The following is a 14,914-nucleotide window of genomic DNA, read 5'->3' on the forward strand; positions in this document are numbered from 1 at the left end:
CTGCAGAGGCAGCTTTTGCTCAGGAGGAAGAGCAGAACTGTGGCCGTTGCCTTGCCGTATGGACCCTCTTTGCTTCCAGATCCTGGGAGAAGCAAGGTGAATTTAACAGAGGTCTGAGACCTTCCCCAGCCCTAGGCTGGAAGGAGGTTTGAAGTCACATTTGCACCATGGTGCCGCTTTGCTACCTTCAGTGCTGGAATAGCACGAAGGCCAACTCCTGCTCACATAACCCACCTGGCCGGAGGGATGAGGAGGAGCCCCAGGGTCGTGCTCAGCTGCATGAGAAAGTCCTCTTTTAGTTCTCACGTGGGTTTGGCTTAGAAAAGTGATTGGAGCTGGAAACTGTGTTTGTGCTGTGCAGAGCTGATAAGGTTCCTGCTGTGCCCAAGAAGCATTTTTTTTGAGAGGTTTGTGAGTTGTGAGTGTTTTAGCTGGACCTTTTCTAGTCTGTGAAATGTTGACTTTTCCGTGCTTCTCTTTGTCTCTTGCTCCTCAAAGCCTGTTCGCACGTCTAGAGAATTTCCATGTGCAGATGCACCTGAAGAAAATAAGTCACAGTTAAGGGAAGTTGGGCTTTTTGGGGTTTTTGTTTGTTTGTTTGTTGCTTGGATTTTGTTGTTCGTTTTGAGGATCATTTAGATTCCCAGCTGGCACCAGACAGGGGAAGTCGTTACCACTGGCTTTGTGGCAGGAGGAGAAGTCTCTCCTTCCCAGGCACTCATGTCCCCGACGTTGCTAAGGAGTGGCTGTCTGAAGGGACTTTCAGGCTGGGATTCACACAGGTTTTCCCCTTCTGATCTGAACATAGAAAGAAGAAGCTGACTTGGAAATGCCAGTGGGACCAGCTAGGCCAACTCTGACCCATATGACAAAAGACATCTTTCAGTCACCTCCAGACTCCAGCTCCCTAAATCAAGTCTTCCATCCAGTTCTTCAAAAAATAAAAAGGCTTTGCATCCATCCTCCCAGCAAAGCAGCTTCCTTTGCCACCCTGTGAGGCATTACAGAGTGACTGAAGCTCTTGGTCTCCCTTCTGGCTGGTTGTGGAAGGGACCTTCTCCTCCAGCCATTCCCCTAGGAACTGTAGATGGACACTGTGGAGGAACCAGTTCCCTTCTCCCTCTGACTCTCCTTCCTACTCATTGCCTCCTAGGAAGACCCAGTGATCTTCACGCAACCTACCTGCAAGGACCCAGGGATGAGCGCCTCCTCTGGGATTGCTCTTGCTGGGACACTTTGGTGATGATGGTATTTTAAAGCAAGCTCTGGTGCTAGCCCTGATGATGCAAGTGATGTAGCAACATGGTAATGGCAGGTTGGAGACCTGGAGCCACTAGTCTGGGGAACATGCCTCTGGAAACGCCTGTCTGTTGCTGAGCACTGCTTGGATCCTGCTATATGCCAGAGAGAGAAACTTGTCTTGGCAGTGTGATTCATGGATTTGAGCTGGGCTAAGAGCAGGGGATAAGGCATGAATATCTTGGCTGTAGGATGTCTCCTCTGCAGAGGGTCCCAGGCTCTCTGCACGCCATGTTGACTAATCCAGCTGGCTGATTTTGAAGAAGCCATTGACCTTGTGGCTTTTACTCTTGGCCTCTCTACCTCCTTTTTGGAATAGGTCCTTTCCAAAAGTTGAGCTGCTTTGCACTCCTTGGAGGAGCACCGCAGGCAGCAAGAAGCGACCCCAAGACTTGCAGCACTGGAAGCGTTGACATGTAGGAGAGGTTGGAGGGGAGCTTGTGCGGGTGTTGAGTGGCCAAAGGCTGTGGAGTCCCCAGGACCAGCAGCTAGAGGGAGATATGACCTCACGCTGAGGGCCAGCCTTGTCCGTGCAGTGGATTCCTGTCCTAACGCCAAAGCAAATCCTCTTGCTTTCTAGTGTTTAGGGTCCATGTAACGAGCAGCCATAGTGCAGACTTCATTACATGGCATAAGTGATTCTTGAGATTAAAGAGGTCTAAAATGGCTCTTGCTGGAATTTCTGCTGAAGTACTTCTTAGTCCCTGTCTCCATGGGAAGTTTTATCAAGTGTACTGCCATCAGTGCGTATGGGTCCCATTACACCAGGAAGGCTCTGTCTAGACATTTTAATTCCCGTATAAAAAGGGCCTTTTTTTTTTTTTTCCCTTCAGCTTAAAATCTCTTGCAAATGTCCTTCACAAAATCAGGACCTGCTTCATCCCCGTAAGAGCCTCCCTGGATGTAGCACTATGTTTGGAGCTGTTTGAATTCCCACCCTGGACTGCGCCAAAAACCACTCTGCCCCAAGGTCAGGGGTTTCCGCTCCTGCCGTGACCCTGGTTTATGGATGTGGAGGTGGATTGGGGTCTGGCAGCCGCTGGGCTGGAGGTGGCACTTTGTGCCCAAAGGAAACACGTTGTCTTGCAGAGCACTTCTGCAGTCCTTCAGCTTAACCCTGCTCTGCCCCTTTCTGCTTCTCGGTCCATTGTCCCATCCTTGAACTAACTCCCAACCTCCTGCCCCAATGGGATATGTCCCACGGGACACCATTCAGTGAAGTCTTCTCCAGCTGAACATCCTGGGTTTCACCTAGGAAGGTGGTTTGGGGATTTGCCCTCAAAGACCCAAATTTGCAAGAGCCATGTTGCATTTTGGCTCATTTTCCATGTAATGAGCTCTGAGTCTTGAACAATTCCAGCTTCAAAACTTCTTCTGAGACCTCGCAGGCTCTTGAGATCAGCCTATTGCCTTTCCAGAGCTGAGTGGAGGTGCTACTTCTCCTACCCTGCAGTCGCACAGGGTGACTCCTGGATGCTGGCTCTCCGAGCATCGGTCGATGAAGAGTATCAGCCTCCCTCTGTGCTGGACCATCACACAGGTGAGGATCGTTGCCATTTCTACATGTGCTTTCCTTGCCTTTGCCCTCGCCAGGCACTGAATATTGATTTATTCTTGGGGCCATGTCCAAACTACCCTAACACAGACCTTCACCGTGAGTGTGCAGCAGCCATACTTTGTCACTTGCTCTCCTTTTAGGATGAAAACCCTTTTTGCGGTGTTTTTTGCCTCCCCTTCAAGGTCTAACTCTGCCTGAGTTCTGCCAAGTTTCATTTTGTTCCTGTATTTCTCAATTTTCAGATGTGTCTTCCTTTGCTGATCTCTCCTCCACCTCATCTTTTTCCCTTTATAGTCCTTATGCCAAGTGTGAATACCCTTTTCCTGTTGAACATGGTTCCAGGCTCAAAGCCTTTCTTGAATGATTCTTCAATCTGAATTTCACACCCCAACTAAAAGAAAAAAATACTTGAAATTTCCTCCATATTCAAGTCCTTAAGCTCTTCAGTAGTGTTGAGCATGTCAATGGTGTTGCAGTTCTGACCTAGCTTTGTGAGGTTGTTCAGCCTGGAGAAGAGAACGCTCTGGTGAGACCTTCTAGCAGCCTTCCAGTACCTAAAGGGGCTACAAGAAAGCTGGAGAGAGGCTTTTTTTGCAAGGACAAGGGGCAATGGCTTTAAACTGAAAGAGGGGAGATTTAGATTAGATATAAGGAAGAAATTCATCATTCTGAGCATGGTGAAGCACTGGAACAGGTTGCCCAGAGAAGCTGTGGCTGTCCCATCCCTGGAAGCGTCCAAGGCCAGGTTGGATAAGGCTTTGAGCAATCTGATGTAGTGGAAGGTGTCCCTGCCCATGGCAGAAGGGTTGGAACTGGATGATCTTGAATCTGTTCCATGATTCTATGATCTTCTCCAGTGGATTTTATTTATCTATCCAGGATCAATCTGAAGTTATCTTCTAGAAGTGGCCAGCTGTTTGCCAAAGCTGTGGTTAAAAAGGCATCAGAGGAAAGCCTCAGGAGTGGGTAGAGGCGTGGGTGTGAGGAGCAGCCCCAGTTGGCCTGTTGGGAGCAGTTGTCTGGAGGAGCACAAGGGTGTGAAGCTTTAACTGGGAGCAGTTAATTATGTTCTGCTGTAAGATTCATCCTGAATCAAAGCAAAATGGATCTGAAGAAGTCACATGCTTGTGTTAGGCAAGAGGATCCCAAGGTTTTTCCTCCTAACTGTCTCTGTCTGCAGCTGTATTGGAAGTCGGGTTGCCAGGAGAGCGTTACCAAATAATCATCCTGTGCTACCTCATGGTAACCTTTGCAAGAAAGTGTTTAGGTAGAGAAGCCGCGTGAACTAGTCATTAATATCTTATAGGTCAGACTTACAGATGTTGCATTGTGATGAAATATGTATTTCTTCCTATTTCTTAGGAAAATGGGCTTGTGAGACAGAGTAAGATTTATGATGATCTTAATTAGTTATTTCCTAGCTTTCAAAATGTTTGGGTTTGAGAGATGATTTGATAGATAATTAACTTGTTGTCACGCAGCGACTTTTAAAATGAAATGTTTGTTCTCAAAATATTATTTATCTCAATACGCGCCGTACGCGTGCCATAGTACGTACACACGTGTACGTATAGAGAAATAACATGTGTGTGCATCTCGGCAGCGTTGTCCCCACCAGCCGCGGGAACGGGGAGCACAGGGTAACGCTCCCGCTTCGGGCATCGTCCCGCGCCCCGCGTTGGGCTGAGCAGAAGGTGCTCTTCTTGCTGTGCTGGTCCTTATTCTCTTCTGGGAAGAAGGACCCACGGAAGGGACGGGGATTGGCGTTCTGCCCTGCCCTCTTCTGCGTGGGTGTATGGGCTGAGGCGAAGGCCAGGGATAAAACATCTTCCTCGTTTTTTTGGTTCATCAGCAGACACGAGATGCCCGCGCCAGCTCTGGGTGCTTGTTCTCTTCCCGGCAGTGAGGTAATCAGGATGCATTTGTGATGCTTTTTTTCTCTGCTTTGTCCTAAAAAAGCATGAGGGGACAGCAGCTCAGCTCCTCCAAGGTCCTGTGCTAACAGTTTTTGGGGAGTCCTCCAGACGAGTAAGCTCCAGGAACACCTGCCAGTAACACAGTGCTGCTAAGAGGTGCGGGTTTTGCAACATTTTTCGCTGAGCTAGTGAGCTCTAAATGAAGGGAACCGTATCCCTCGTTGCTACATCCCTGGGGCCAGAGGGGGTTGGAGAGAAACTCCAGGGAAGGCAGAGGGCAGGTTGGCATTGACCCCAAAGGATGCTGGATGTGGTCCCTGAAGCCGTGGCTGCGGCGATGCCTCGTCGCTGCAGGGAGCAGAGCTGCTGCAGGAGGAGAGAGGTCACCTGGAAGTTGATTTATATTTTTTTCTTTCCCTTTCTTTTGCATTTTTCATCAGAGCTTTATAAATAACAGACAAACCCCCTGGGGAAAACCCTCCCAACCAACCGCCTGTTGCAAACACTCCAGGAAACGGGAGGCGGCGGGGGGGAAGAGGGAAGGAAGGCTAAATTTGGTGCCTTTTATTTTCAACAAGGGCTATTTCAATCTGTTTTAAACCCATGTAAAAAAAAATATAAGTACCATGAGAAACTTTCGCCAGGGCCGTAGGAATCTGTCAAGCCGAGCACTCACTCCGGCCAGAGCGGCACAGACGTGGTGTCTGCGCCGGGAGATGACGGCTCAGACACTGCCAAGGCCGTCAGAGGGACGGGGAGCTCAGGGACAGAGACGAAGTGATGTTTTTTTTTCAAGGCCTTGCAAGATTTCTCTAGCAAAGCCAAGAGAGGCTCAAAACTTTCCAAAGCAGTTGAAGATGGCATCTGCAAGCCCTCGCTTTTCTGCAGGGCTGTTGTGCTTGGGTCCCTGGTGCAGCACAGTCAACTTTAAGTTAATAAACCCAAACAGCCAAGCAGAAAGCAAACCCCTTCTTTTATTTTCCTTTTTAAAAAATTCCATGACGACCCTTTTCCTCCCAACTGGCCCTTGCTCAAGCTTGCTGTTTGCAACACCTGAAGTCGAGGCGTAGAAAATGACTTGGCAGCATCCCTCTGATGTTCCCCTGGCACTCTTCGGAGAGCGAGGGTGTTAACCTTGGTGTCCTGGCCGTGTGCCAGGGTAAGTAATTATATTCACCCTCTGTAAATTAGCCCTGCGATCGCAGCCGGGGAGCTGCAGCATCATTTCCTCCTGCCTGTGCGGTGGTGCCGATGTCCGACGTGCTCCAACCTGGCACCGGTTGCATCTTGGTGCATGGGATAGCATAGAGGACTGGCACGGGGAGCAACGCGGACTTGCTTGTGCTAACGCTCTGTTAAATTGCTCTGGGGCTACAGGTGCTGGACAACAGGTCTGGCTCTCGATGCTCCCACGTTCGGAGCATCTCGATGCTCCCCGTGTTCAGAAAAGGGAGAGCGGAGAGGGCAGAGCTGAGTCGGATCAGGCTCCCTACCCCAACAGAGTGACCTGATAAATTGCCACCAGTCAGCTGAACCTCAGTAACAGCCTCTCAGCTCGCAGCTAAAATTAGCTGAAACGGCACGAAGAGAATTGCTGAAACCTCCGGGAAAGTGATTTAAGCCGAAGCACGTGACCTTGCATTTGTCACGGGCCAAAGCACGCGCGGGCCTGTGAGCCCAGCGCAGGTGATGTGCGGTACCGTGTTAAGCCACGTAGGCTTGGACTATAAGTAACTCTGTGGTTGGATCGAGTGTTCTACCTGTGACCTAGTCCCATTGTTCCCCAGCGCTGACTCAGGTTAACCCCTTCTGCTGGGACCCACTTAAAGGGTCTTCGACTGGTGGCTGGTTATATCTGGAATGGACCTCGGCGTGTGGGAAGGGTTAATCTAAGGCTAGGCATGATGTGTTGGCCAACTGCGCAGTATTTCCCAGTGCAGATGCCAAGCTAACCCTGCCTAATCAAGTCTGAGCTGAGATGGAGCGTGTCTATGTGGAGGAGGTAGATGATAAAGTAAACAGGGTTGGAAGGTCTAAGCAGGAGGAGGCGTGGTGGCATGTTCCACACTGTCTTGATATTGTCCCTTTCAAAGGTTTTCTGCTTGGTCTTTAATTCCTGAGATGAGGCACTAAGGGCTTTGGGATCACTGTGCCTCCTCTTCGGAGAATCCATTGGCCCCGGCATGCGTGCCCTTCCCAGGCTGGCAGCGCAGGCCGCGGCTCCCGGGTTTGCCTGCAGTGGAGCGGTTCCACCTCTGCATGGCTGTTCTGTGTGTGGGAAAAGATTTCAAGAAACAATTGACCAAATGAAACCTCCGTAATGCTTCTAAATACTCAAACACATTAGACATGCCTGCCCAGCTCAGAGATAAATTAGAGCTATTATCACTAGAGCCCAGACAAACAAACGGAGGGCTCTCTCCAAACAAGCCATTCACTCAAGAGACCGGATTTACAAGGGTCAGGGAAGCAGCATGAGCTGCAGGCACCTGCTTTCTTCTGAAACCTCTTCAAATTGGCCGTATTGACCAGAGCAGAAGGAGGGTAGAGAGCACAGCTCTGCCCTTTGGGATCTGGGGAGTCACCTCCATGCAGGGACTGCGGCACCGTGACCTACTAGCTGGCGTTCTGCTCTCCGCGTCCACAATCAAAGCTGGAAGTCAGACTCGGATCCGTTTTGCTTTTCTCCCACGTGACGGTTGGGAGATCGAGATGCTGGAGCATGTCAGGGATGCCAAGGCCGCTTTGCTTCGCCTTGCCCTTGGATTTTTTGTTTCTGCTTCCAAAGAGGGGGATGGGGAGGTGAGTTGGTGCTAAGGTGGCGTCGAGAGAGAGGTCAGTTCAAATCAGCGTCTTGGGCATCAGGGAAACTGCCTGAAAGGGTAAACAGAAGGCAGAGCATGTATTTTGGGCTTGGTTTTGCGTGGCAGCTAAAGGAAAGAAGGAGCAGATGCAGAGACTAAAAGGAGTAAAGGGAAAAAGCGATGGTTATTCTGCTTCCCTGGCCGCAGCGGTGCAGGGAGCACGGCGGCACAGCTTGCCACGGTGGCACAGCTTGCCGTGGCAGCCAGGAGCACCACGCTGGGCTTCAGCGTGACGGAGGCTACAACTCGGAGCCTGGCTCAGGCGGGGTGTCTGGAGAAGGGCCACGATCAGCACAGGATTTCGGTGGTTGGCCGGGCCCCGCGAGCCAGTGTCGGTGTGACTGGGGGGAGCCAGGCTGGGGGGACAGGCTGGGCTGCAACCTTCGCCTGCTCGACTGCCAGCTCGGCCAGTGTCACCCACAGAGGCTGTGATGGAGGGTTTAATTCTCCTCTGAGAGCTGCTCTTGAACCCAAAAACTTGATCCTGAACCAGTGTGGCTTTTTGGAAGACATCCAGTCCCCATGCACGACCTCTGACTGATGATGAATTTGCCATTTCCCTTGGTAACCGGACCTGGTGATTAACTACCCTCACTGTTCGAAATTGTCTTTTATTTCCCATTCAAGGTTCCCTCACTCAGTGTTGTCAACTCTCACTATTTATTTTGGGTTTTGCTGCTTACTGTGCCTTTTACCTGTGAGCCTAACAAACATGCCAATCTCAGCTATTTTCACTCTGTGGGTATCTGGGATCAAGTCACGACGAAGATTTCCTTTGACTGCTGAGCAGAGCCCTTTCAGTCTTCTGCAGAGTTGAGCACAGGCACAGCAGAAGCTGTGCTCACCACTGCCTTGAGCATTTCCCAGTGTGGGGGATTTTATTTAAAGTCCCAGCCTCTGGACTTGCACCATCACAAGGACCTTCCACTTTATTTTTGCAGAAACCTGAAAACGTCACCCAAAAGACAAACAAAAATAAAAATAATTTGGGATTTAATTTTTTTTTTTTTTTAATGCAGCAGGAGTTTTGTGATGTTTTGGTTTATTGTGATAAGAAGGGGTGGTGGGTGCTGCCTTGGTGACTAATTAGCAAAGCCACGGACTCGCCAAGGAGACAACATGGTGTTCAGGCGGTCTCTCCTTGCAGCTTGTGTTGTTCCTGCAGGCAGGGTAGACATCGACCTGAAATTCCCACAGCATTTCCACCTGCACAGTACCAGGGCAGGTTTAGCTGATGCGGGTGGCCCGTCCAGCCTCGACAGCTCTGAATTTCAGCTCTTCATCATCTGCAGGTTCTTCTGCATTGCTGGCCAGGCTGAAGGGCACAAGTGGCCTCACCACCAGTGTCACGCACGTGGAGAGAGATGGAGACTATTTTCCGGTTTCCTTCGAGGGTCTGAGGTCCGCTGTGTTGTGTCGACATCCCTCTGCTGAGCAAACGTGCTTCGGTAATCCTACGGCTCGGGCTTTGTTTGTCTTCCACCATATTTGTCACCCTCCCCATGTCTCCTGGCAGCAGACGGAGCGCTGCGGTGGCCACCCCTGCACGGCCACAGGGGTTAGGGACGGCAGTGGCAGCACACTCGGGGAAGGCTGGCAGGTCCTCTGAAAGGGGCAAGTATAAACCAAGTAGGTGTCTAAAGCCAAACCAGCAAGATGCCTTGTTTAAAAATATTGAAATTATGTGTTTTCCCCTTTCTTCGTTCCTCTCTTTATATTTCTTCCCAGGAAAAGACCTATTTGTGAAGTTGGATCTGGAGCAAGAGCAGCTTTGGTGGCTGAACCCCAGCTGGTTTTCAGTCGATTTCAAGCTTCAGCAAGCCCTACTAAATGCAGCCTGCCCCTCTTAAGTTTCTCCAGCCTTGCAGTGAAGCTCTACCTCATTCACCGTTTCCAGGCTACCAAGGTTTGGGTACTGTTACCCACTATTTCTGCTTCTAAAAGGACTCTGGAGTCTGGGAGTTTGGGAACATGCTTCTAACCACTGTGAATATTGTGCATACGTGTTTCTCTTCCATAAAAGAATCAAGCTGGTGGTCAGGCCCTGAAATGCTTGTGTATATATTAAAAAAATAAAATTAAAATCTGCAGCAAACAAGGGTCGATGTCTCAGGGGCTGGGAGAAAACGAGGGAAGGATGTGCGTGTACATGTGTTACACACGCACGGGTTCCTGTGGCATCCTACAAGGTGAAAGACAGACCTGTTGGTACCATACATCTATGGTTGTTGTGTTTGCTTCCCAGTTATCGTACGAGGCCTCAGTGAGGGTGTCAACAAAATATCCTACGATGGGCATGTAAGACAGTGGTGACTTGTGTTTTATGAAATGATCTGAGGAGCACGGAGGGTAGGTTGTGTCCATCTGGCACAATGCGATGAATCGTGGAGAGGCTGCTTTGCCCCAGTTGAAGATGCCCAGTTCTGCTCCCGCCCTGGTACCCAGTTGCCAAGGGTCAGGAGAGACACCGGTGGGGGCTCAGCTCCTTGGAAAATTATCTTGCTTATTTATGTGATGGTGGGGGAGAAGTTTGTGATTTAGTTCGTTAATTCATTGACATCTAAAGATGAAGAATCAAACTAATGTTCTTTATTCTCTGAAAAGCAGACACAGCCTTGGCTTTCAGTTACTGCAGAAGCAATTGAGAGGTTTTCCTAGCGGAAACGAGAGTTCCAGCTAGTGAAGCCCCGTAAGAAAGAGTCCATGCCTCAGGCAGGAGGCAGACAGACAGTGCAAGGGAAACAAAAGCAGTGACTGATGTTTCAGCAGGTTTACAGGAGCCGAAGAGCTGAGCTGGGACGGAGGGACCAACCCTGAGAACCCCAGGCCGCGGGACTGGCCTGCTTCATCCCACAGCGATGGACTCAAAGGTGACACGTTTGTTCACGTGTTGCCCCTGGAGTCGCTGGCTGCAGAGCACGTTGTGAGGCAAGAGAAACACAACGTGCTAGTATTTTTTTAGGCTATAGGCATTCATACATGTGTATGACATGGGATGGAGAGAGCACGTGTGGGATTTGCCTGTGCATGTGTGTGCAGCGAACACCGTAGCTCTGCAAAATGGACACCCTCTCTTTCTTTTTTGTGTTCAGCCGTTTGTGCTTGTCTGCTATTCCCTGGCCATCCAGCATCTGGCAAAATGAGATGCTGATCTTGTCTGGGGAGGTAAAATAGTGCAAATTACCCTCATCTGGAAACCTTTTGGGTTCAAACCTGAGCGCTGCGCTTCTGCTGTAGCTCCGAAACCAGCAAAGCTAATGACCTGAAACCACAGGGAAGTTTGGACACAGGCTGCAACTCCATCTCCCGGTAATGCACTTCTCAGTGGATTAGGAGAAGCTTCCCTGGCAAACTGGGAAGGAGTCCAAGCTGGGGAGCTGGTGTGATAGGAACTGACAGGGCTGGAAATTTGATTTCTGACTCTTTGTGCACCTTTTTCTTGTGAAAGAAGAAGAGGGAGAAGGGAGCCAGGAGTACTTTGAATCCTGCAATCATTAAAACCAATTCCACTTTTCCTGCCCCTGCCCACCTCCTGATATGTGTGTGAAACAATCTTTACAGCTACACAGCCATCAGATGGTATCGACCCGCCGGTGGAAATTGCTATTGACTGCTGCTGGTGCTGCTCTCTGCACTTCCGTGGCTTTTAAAGTGACACTCTTCAGGTGATTTCACGTTGCACATGATACAGCCTGGGAAGCCATGCCTCAAATGGGATAGAAAGAGCACGTGTGGGATTTGCGTGTGCATGTGTGTGCAACGAACACCGTAGCTCACTCCCCTTTTGCCAGGGAAAGGGTGTTAAAGCGAGATGATGATGATGATGGGTGAAGAAGCTCACTCCAGAGCTGCTTGCCTAACGAGAAGATTCAGAAATTTGATTTTTTTTTCCTTTAGTCCATCATGAAGAGATTCTGTGTCCCACCACAGATTTTTCTTGCTGCAATTCCAGCACCAAATCAAGACCAATCTTCTACCCTTATGAAGTATCCACCCAATCCTACATAGGCTGAGGACTAGGTACATTGATTTCTTAAGGGGCATCTCTGATTCCATATTATGAATTCTCTCTCATCTGCACTGGCTTCCAAAGAAAAAAAGCAGGAAATAATAATATTTGCCTTTTAATGCAAGTGATTTTTGCAGACGAAAGGACCCCTTTCATCACGAAGCATGAGAACAGGGCTCCGACTCAGGAAACACACACTTTGTTTCCTCTGAGCCAATTTAATTGATGGTATTTGGTTATTCCAGTGCTTGGGGTTGGAGCTAAGTGGTTGTGAGGGGAGATGATAAAACAGCCGTGTAAAAGCTGGGGTTAGAGTCTGATCCCAGCTCCACAGAGTAAATCTAATGCAATGCCAGTCTCATGTCACTGGTGTTGCTTGGGTTTCTGGTGTGGAGAAAGCCCTGTGACTGAATGGAGTCAGCCTAACCATGTCTACACAGGGCAGGTTGCTCTGGCTTGCTCCAACATTGCAGTGACTCACTTTGATAACCTGAGATCAAAATGCAGGTACGTCTTCATGGCTGAAAACCAAACTTTGATCCTGGTGAAGGTGTCTCCTGCCGTTACTTGTGTCCATCCGTTCACAGACGAACAGTGCGTTATGCATTAAAGGTCCTTGTCCTGCCTGTGGTGAAGATCTGGCAGAGGCTGTCTTCTTCCAGAGCTGGCTGTGATGGTGGAGTCTTTCAGGAGCTGTTTTCTTCTGGGATGTTACTCCAGGGCTGACAGCAGCACTGTGGCCTCTAGTCCACATCTGCCAAGCACTGGCTTGGAGAATGCTCCGTTATACAGGCTATGAAAACAGGCTGAACGTGCTTTGGTAAATAACACTTCTCTGGTCAAGGAGTAAAGCAGGGTGCTGCCTGCAATGGTCTGCCCTGTGTTCCAGACCAGGCTAAGCTTCCATCTTTCTTCTACCAGCAGAGTCGGAGGTGCTGTTATGAAAGGAATGGATGCTGCTATTTCTCATAGAGCTCTGCCTTTCCTTTTCCTGCAGGTTCATGGCTTTAACTTCAACCACACGGCAGCGACCAGGAGCAGCAGCTGGCCAGATGTGTCCAGAGTGCACATGCAAGGACTCTCTTTTCTTGTTATCTGCAACAGTGACTGCCTGAAGCTTCCCAGCCAGCCCTTTAGCTCGAACGCAAATAACCACTGCTGTTAGCTCTGAGCAGCCCCTGACTGAGCCCTGGTTTCAGCTCACAAGACTGGCAAGCTGCTGAGGTTTGGGAGACGTGCCTGTCATTTCCCCGCTCTCCAGCCCAAGCCTTGGGAAATGCTCTCCCTGGTTTGCACTGAGTCTTGGGGTTCATGTGGACAGTCTGACCCTTCTCATCTTGGCTCTGTCTCAGCTGAATGGGAGGAAGAAGTTGAAAGAGAAAGGACTGGATGTCAAAGGCATGTCTTGGTGGGATGGTTTCCGTTCCCAGCTTCCAGCGTTGGGCAGGCTGGTAAGGGAGATGGAGCAGGGCTGGGAGACGGGGTTAACTGGGGACAAGTAGACCCGTGGGTAGAGCTGAGGGCTTCGCAGGAGAGGTAATATGAGGTCTGGCTTAGGGGTCATTTAATGTGCGAAACACTGCCCTGCATGCCGGGGGCAGCCCTCCTCAGAGGAGAAGGTACAGACCACTTCTGGGTGAGCATATGTCCCTTTGCTGCCTTTGCATCTGCTGGCCACCCCTGGGCTGGTCACAGCTCGTGCACTTCAGTTGGGGGGTTGATAAGTATAAAACACCTGTGTCCACTTCCCTGCAAAACCAAAAGGCTGTGGCTTGCTTTGCCTCTCCTCCCTTTGCCCTCTGCCCAAGGTGGTCTGTATCTCCCAGGGCACTGGGAGCCCAACACCGCCTGTTCCACGGGGACAGCGAGGACCTGGGACAACTCTTCTCCTCCCTGCTCCTCCTGCAGCTCTGCCAGTGTCTTTTTCTCTGCCCTAATTCTTATATTGCTCCAGAAATAGACTATTCAACTGGGGAAAGAACAATTAGCTGGAGGAAGGGGCTGAGCAACCTAAAACACAGGAGGAGATTCAGCTCTTTTATTCGAGGCCAGGGCAATGTGAGCGGAGCGGGGTCCTCCCAGCTTGGGCCTCGAAATTCAGGTTCCCATGCAACAGCCACTTTGGGGCCTCTAAAATTTGAAAGCCAGGTATTTACTGTGAGTAAATTGGTATTGCTTCAAATGAGGTTTATTAATTTACATTCTTTGGGGACCTTCCCCAGTATGAGACTGGGGGAAAAGCAGCATGTTAGAGTCGTCGGTAGCTTTTTGAGCTTCACATGTCCTTTTGTCTTCCTCACTGCCATGACCACGGTGCCCTCATCCTTTTTCCGAGCCTCTGGCAAATATCTTCTGGCCCTCTCCCAAAAAGCCCCATCCCTTGGCCACCTTGACTTTTGCACTCATTAAACAGAGGCTAGGAAGGTTGAAGCTGCTGCTAAATAGACTGGTGTGGGTGGCTACGGGCTCGTTCCAGAGCGGTGCCCAAGACCTCCACCTTCTTTGGCTCAACAGGACCTCCTTCCAAAGCCACAATCCCAGTGAACTTGACTTTCCATTCTCAGGGCTGTGGCTTTCCCTCCTTAGCGGGTGCTGAGCTGATGGGGTTGGTGGGCCACCCATTGACGGTGAGTGCTAGGTGGCTTTGAGGTCCTTGCAAGATGTGAATGGTTTTTGCTCTTCAGGCTTTGCTCTCATTCAGAGCTGGTGACAACCTGTCCTTTCTGGCTTCCCCACTGGAGAACAGTGCCTAGGGAGGGCAACCTGCTCCCCCAGCCCAGCTTGCAGCTCCACATGTCCCACAGTAACCAGGTGTTGCTGGATTATAGATGTGTCCTTATCAAACAAGCAGCCTTTGATAGTTTCTCTTTCTTCCAGGCTTAACCTGCCTAAATCTTTTTGGGGTGAGATACGATATGTGACTTGACAGCAATTCTAGGTGAGATTTTTTCCTCTTGGGAAAGCGTGGTAAGAAATTAAGCTTTGCAGGTTTTCTGCCCAGTCAACCAGGGAAAGTAAAGTCCTTGGTGAACTTGGTTTGGGTCCGGGGGCAGGAGAGCTGCTGCTGTGATTTGTGGTTATACTCTCTTCAGCACTGCCTCCTCACTCACAAGTGAGAGGGAAGTGGTTTTGACACCTCTTTATGACCTGGGACCCACAAGGAAGCGGTGGTGACTTGTGCTCTGGAAAGACAAGGTCATCGACAAGGGTGGTGCAAGCATCTTTAGTCAGCTGACTGTACGAGAATCTGATTAATTTCAATTCATAG

This window comes from Tauraco erythrolophus, chromosome 10, assembly GCF_009769465.1.
Source record: "Tauraco erythrolophus isolate bTauEry1 chromosome 10, bTauEry1.pri, whole genome shotgun sequence".
NCBI lineage: Eukaryota > Metazoa > Chordata > Aves > Musophagiformes > Musophagidae > Tauraco > Tauraco erythrolophus.